Source organism: Pseudomyrmex gracilis, unplaced genomic scaffold, assembly GCF_002006095.1.
Source record: "Pseudomyrmex gracilis isolate BER0280 unplaced genomic scaffold, ASM200609v1 scaffold_600, whole genome shotgun sequence".
In the NCBI taxonomy this organism is placed as follows: Eukaryota; Metazoa; Arthropoda; class Insecta; order Hymenoptera; family Formicidae; genus Pseudomyrmex; species Pseudomyrmex gracilis.
This window is the reverse complement of record NW_018021184.1, coordinates 8,988-15,304: the sequence shown is the minus strand read 5'-3', so window position 1 is coordinate 15,304 and position 6,317 is coordinate 8,988. Positions and strand designations below refer to the sequence as shown.

General features: G+C 40.1%; 1 long non-coding RNA gene across 1 annotated transcript in view; it reads left to right on the top strand.

Moving 5' to 3' along the window:
- Nucleotides 1–5,342: 5,342 nt before the first annotated feature.
- The window catches only part of LOC109861145, a 3,154-nt gene continuing 2,179 nt past the window's right edge, over nt 5,343–6,317 (top strand). The window contains exon 1 of the long non-coding RNA XR_002250922.1: nt 5,343–5,376. This is a non-coding gene — a long non-coding RNA (uncharacterized LOC109861145). The remainder of the gene's footprint in view (nt 5,377–6,317) is intronic.

The window sequence follows — 6,317 nt, the reverse complement described above, 5'->3', positions numbered from 1 at the left end:
AGTAAAACTGAGTCGAAAAGTCCTGAACCATTTTTTTCTATTATTTATAATAAAGGAGTAATTATTGAGTAAATCAGGCCAACCAGCGCAGATCTTTATCCAGGCGCACGTCAGTGAGCCGCGTGCCTGGTGTGTGTGAGTGTTCACTGACGTGTGCCTGGCTAAAGGTCTGCGTTGATTGGCCTGATTTACTCAATAATTACTCCTTTATTATAAATAATAGAAAAAAATGGTTCAGGACTTTTCGACTCAGTTTTACTCCTTCTACCTGCCTACGAGAGATTGTACGGCAATTCTGGGACACCCTGTATATATATTTAAGCACATTTTCTGCACAACATTCTGCAAACGGCTCCTACAACCGAATTTATTTCACTCGTTAGTTTAAAGACTCCGGAGCCCGAAAAATCTTTTTGTTTATTATTAATTTACTGTAGTAACAGGAACAATACCTAGAGTATTTCTCTAACCGATTATTCCGAAATCCGACCCACGTTACAAAGTGTATTCAGAAAAATTGTAGTACACTCCTAAAATCGTAAGCTGTCAAATAATATATCCGTGCGATATTCCTAAAACAGTTTCCATTAAACAAATTTTTTACAGCTCTTGAGTTTATATTATCATTGTGACGGAGCAACCCGTTATTGTAAGTATTAGTATTATTATTATTCACAATATATATATATCCATATTTTATATCAAAGCGTTTAGTATCACTCTTATTCCGCCAAAACTAGTTAAGTCCTGCGCCGTTATACACAAAGTGCTACGCCGAGTGAACTTTCTCCGAGTCATGAGAACGCGCCCGTACGCTTAGGGAAACCGAACGCACCGCGACCGCGAACAGCGCCGCGCCGGCGCAGAACTCTACCCACGGGCCTGCGCGCACCACACGTCGTCCCCCGGACAGAGCTTGGGCCGCCGCCGCGTATTAAAGGCGGGCGATACCGGCTCAGAGACTATTCCCTTCCTATCTCGCTCCAGAGTTGCAAACTCTGACCGGCTAGCAACAAAAATACAGAGGTGGTAGGAGCACGCACTCAAGCGAGAACTTATGGTGTGCGTGTTCTCACTACCTCGATGTTCTTGTTGCTAGCCGGCCAGAGTTTGCAACTCTGTCCCGCTCTCCGAGTTGACTCGGAAGCATTCCTAGGTCTCCGAGGTGCTAACTCGGAACCAACAACCCCTCCAAGGTGCTGATTCGGAGAACACCTGCTCCAATCTCCGAGGTGGTGACTCGGGTAGACCACTCCTTCCTCCCGAGGTGTTGACTCAGGAGGAATCCTGACTAACTCCCTCCCGAAGAGTTGACTCGGGGTAGCCAATCCTGTCTCTCCGAGATGTTGACTCGGAAGGATCCCGTACCGACCGTGCCCGGGGCATTGGTCCAGGTACACCGACCGTCCCGACAGCCGTTCTCACGGCTCACCGGAACAGCCGTTTTCACGACTCGCTAGGACATCTCTTGCTACTAGGTAGCAAACCGACCCGCCGACCGTGCGCACCACGTCGTGTCGCGACCCTCCGCATTCGCGCATCGCGTAACCAACGTTCCTCGCCGATACGCGTACCTGTGTTCCCGTCGCCGTCAAGAAACCCCTCGTAGTACATATTTGCGCCTCCCCTCTCTAGTACGTAAGATACCGGCCCGACCAGTTACCGCGCCGGCTAAATCTGACACGCGATACCTCGCGCGCGCCAATCACAGCCGCGAACCGTCAGTTTGTAAGAGTAGTAGTGCCCCGGGGTTATAGTGCCCCGCGTTATTAGACACTGTACATACTCAGTATAATGTAGAATATAGAATCATTACGTTACAGCATTAACCAAACGTGTCGCAATCTCTTCCTTCCCCTCACCCAAATCCTGGTCTGACCAAGCTGTCCGGCAGGCGAAAGGCCGGGCAAGCCGCGCGTTACACGGCGGCTCCGTTACATCATCCACCTACTTTACGTTTGATGGTAAGTTTTATCAACAGACTTATGGTACTTCAATGGGCTCTCTCCTCTTTCCACCTATCGCAGATTTAGTTATGCAGGATTTAGAAATGTCTGTCCTTGAGAAACTTAAATTTAAACCTTCTTTTCCTTTTCGATATGTTGACGACATAATTTTAACTTCCTCCGATTGACCAACTACAAGAACTCCTCTTGACATTTTTAACAATTATCATCCTAGACTTCAACTTACAATGAAAAAAGATCTTGACAATTCTTTAAGTTTTCTTTTAGACTTACGTCTGAAATAATTTACATCAAATTATTTGATAGTAATATTAATGTAAGGTCCGACACTGAAGATTTGAAACCGTATTTTCCTATGTTAGAAATGCTCAGAGATACGTGCGTAGTTAAAATCTCAGAAACATGTTTTGATCACCCCACCTATGGTTTATTTCTCTGATTATTTCACTAGAGAGACAACATCTACAAACTTTTTTTGTAACACAGTAAGTCTCTATTTTTTGTACAATGAGGTGACACGATTGTCAACAATGATGTGCTTCTTTCTTGTCAACACAATCTATTAAAACTTTTATTTTTTGAGGTAATTACAATAGTCAATTATTACTTATAATTTCTCAAATTTCTCAAGCTTTTTCAAAAAATATTTAAATGAATATAAAAAAAAATTTTTATTTTTTTGTAATTACCTCGAAAAATAGAAGTTTTAATATATTGTGTTAACAAGAAAGAAGCACATCATTGTTGACGATCGTGTAACCTCACTGTACAAAATGTAGGGACTTACTGAGAGTCGTGTGTTACAAAGAAAGTTCGTAGATGTTTTCTTTTTAATAAAATAATCAGAGAAATAAACCATAGGTGGAGTGATCAAAACATGTTTATAAAATTTTAACTACGCACGTATCTCTGAGCATTTCCAAGGTGGGAAAATACGGTTTCAAATCTTCAGTGTCGGACATGACATTAATATTACTATCAAATAATTTGATGTAAATCATTTCAGATGTAAGTCTTTTATGGTAAAAGTTCTCTATGTTTAAGAGTTTAGTTTCTTGCCAGTTAAAATTGTGTCTTGTGTTCAGACGGTGTTGAGTAACCACAGATACTTTGTCACTATTTCTGTTAATCTGGTTTTTATGTTCTTTAATTCTAGTGGAAAGGTTTCTTTCAGTTTGTCTAGTGTACGTCACATCACAATCCTGACACTTTAAACAGTACACTACGTTTTTTTTATCATCAATAGCAAGAAGGTCTTTGAGAACTATAAATACTCGGTTTAATTTGTTATGACTTCTATATGCTATAAAAAAATTTTTGTTTTTCAGCAAACAAGAAACCCGATATTTCTTTAGTAAATGGAAAGACAAAGAACGTCTGTTTGTCATTTGGTTGTGAATTGTTCGTTTCTTAATTATTATCTTTGTGCGTAATATATTTCAATCGGTTACACAGGCCCACAAAAAAACTTTTTTTTCTGCGCCATAAATGCCAGTATGATATTCCCATATTTTTTTCTGCTGAACACAAATTCCGCAACCCGTTTATCCAGTACACGTCAGGATTTTTTCCTAATCTCAAAAAACATCAAAACAATTGAAAACCATCACAAACATAACTTTATCAATCAAATCATCCCCAAAACCATCTAACCCCACAACTCAATAACCCCTCAACGCCATTACTCCTCAATTCAATAACTCTATAACCTCCGCGTTATGGAGTAACCAGCATACCGCGGTATGCGACCGCGACTGACTGGGACAAGAGCAGCGGCGAATAAAGACAATCATTCTTATTCTTAACAAACGCAAACCACAATACATTATATTTTCGGCATTATATTGCGCGACATCGAACTTGCAGAATAGCCCGTTGAAATTCGATTCACAAACAATATAAATCGCAAGAGGTGCAGAAAAAAACCAATCACACTTACGTTTGCCGGCGACTCTCCACAAACCGGTAACCATTCTGTTCTTACTTTTGACATTGTCTTAGCCGGTCCTCTTCGGATGATATCCGGCACACAGTCTTACACCCCGGCATCACGACATGCGTGAGAGACGGTGAGCTCGCAGGGTTGACGGTACACGCAACAATGATTTTGGCTCCTACGGCGATTGCTCTTTTCGCTGTGCGCTGTTTAACGAGCCAATTATATTCTTCCCTTTGCGGGACTATGATTGACAGCGGCCACGTGTGTATCGGCAACGCATCGCCCCGGGCCCTTCTGTGGCCGTATCGGCCCGTTCTGCGGAATTTTTTTCGTAGATGAGCTTAGACGGGCTTATCTCCCTGCATCATGGGGTTGATAACTCCACAAGGAGCCCCGCTCCAGTTTTTGCGGAATCGTAGGGCTAGCGTCTCCCGTTTCCTAGTCCGTCGTCGACATTATCGCCAAACGGCCTGTGCCTATGGGGCTCCTACGCCCTTGTATCGCTATCTATTCTCTTTCTCGCTCTTCTCCTGCCGGTCACGTACAGTGTGTTGCTCTCTTGACGCTGAAAATAAGTTACAAAATAGCTGCCAAGCGGCATATTACAATACGCAAAAATACAAACGGAAATTTAAAGTAAGCGCATTCGCCTGCGCTACGCAATCTAATGAGCTGCTCTCCCTCAAAGAGTAAAGAAACGCGAGCTCACCGCCTCCTGTGCTGGCCAGAAATGCATCCTTGTGACAGACACAAAAACTGTCACATCACAGCCTATAATTCACTTCTACCAGGAACTTTATACCCTTGAAAAAGAAAAACTTTATTACAAGGATGCTTTTTTGTTTTCGTCTCAATCAAATCGGAATAAAAACTTGTTTGAATAAGTATTCCTATGTTTTTCTTGTCTGTAGCTTCTATTCGAAGATATTGGAAAATAAAGCAATAAAAGTGTTGAATATCACATTATGAGGAATTCGTCGTCGTCATCGTCGTTGATGGAATGTGTGGAATGTGTGCAGTTTCGCGCATTCCGACAACAGATGGGAATGCGAGCGTTGAAAGAAGAAAAAGAGAAGCAATAAGTGATGTGAGATGTGAGATGAGAGAGATAGAAAGAGAGAGAAAGAGAGAGACAAGAGATAAGTATAAGAAATAAATATAAGAATACATACGACAGTGAACGGAGAAGGAAAGAAGGTTTGTAATAGTTCAGTACTGTACATACACATGCGCGTTCAATTATGGACAAAAATAGCCGATTGTAAAACCGATCGACTATTTTGATTCTTATTATCTTGCGCGTTACGTGTGTTTGTGTACACGAGTGTACATCTGTATCTGCAGCTATTTTTCTGGAAAATATCTAACCTCTGTAACAGGAAATGATGACCTTAATAAAACTGAAAAAAATAAATATACATATTACTTATTACAATTACAATTACAACTACAATGAAAACAACAAAAAATGTAAGTATCACAATGTCTTTTATATTTTCTTGTGCATGTATATATATGTACACATACACACACGAGTATCTAGATATATATCCAAGCAGCAAAACTGGGCAAAATTATCTTTATTTGACTTTCTAATAGGTCTAAGAGTTTTGTCGACCAAACCTTATTTACTACAAATCGACGTCGAATGATGGTAAGTGGGGAAAAAAGTTGGTCATTTTATGGTCAAAATGAAGTAATGTAAAACATTTTGTCCTATTGGTCATAATCCAATTTGGTCAACCGAACCAAGTAGAAGATCGAATATTGGTAATATGTTGGTAATTCCGACTTAATTAATGTAACCAATTTTTACATTTTTCTTTTGGCAACGCAGCTTTCTCCTTCGAGACATCTAGGTGGCAGCATATTCTTTCATATTATTCAAGACCAGAATCTGTCCTACTCATATATATGGTACGGACCCTGGCCATAGAAATCTGAAATGAATTACTATAAGTCTACCGCCACTTTACTTTTAAAATTAAANATTGCGTGATATATGACGGAAATATATGGACAAAAAATTGTCTGTCTAGATTTTAATTTTACGTCTCCTAAACTTAACGCACTTTCAAAAACAAATAACTTAAACATTTATTATTTAAATGTTAGTTATTTAACAATTATTTATTTTTTATATAGATGAATTGGAATAACGGCAATATTGAGCCAGTGCAGGATGTTGTGCAATAAATAAATGTACTACAAAGTAATTTTTAACAAAACTGTTTAGTATCGATTTTACGTTCTAGCAAGTACGACTTGTATTTGATACTAATTACACAGCCACACAAAAAAAAATTTCTTTGGCCTGGGGATCAGACCATGTTTATTATATGTTTTTGGGGTCGCTGAATCCGAATCCGAGGTCCATTAAACCCCATCGGGTCGGAGTTCTGCCATAACCT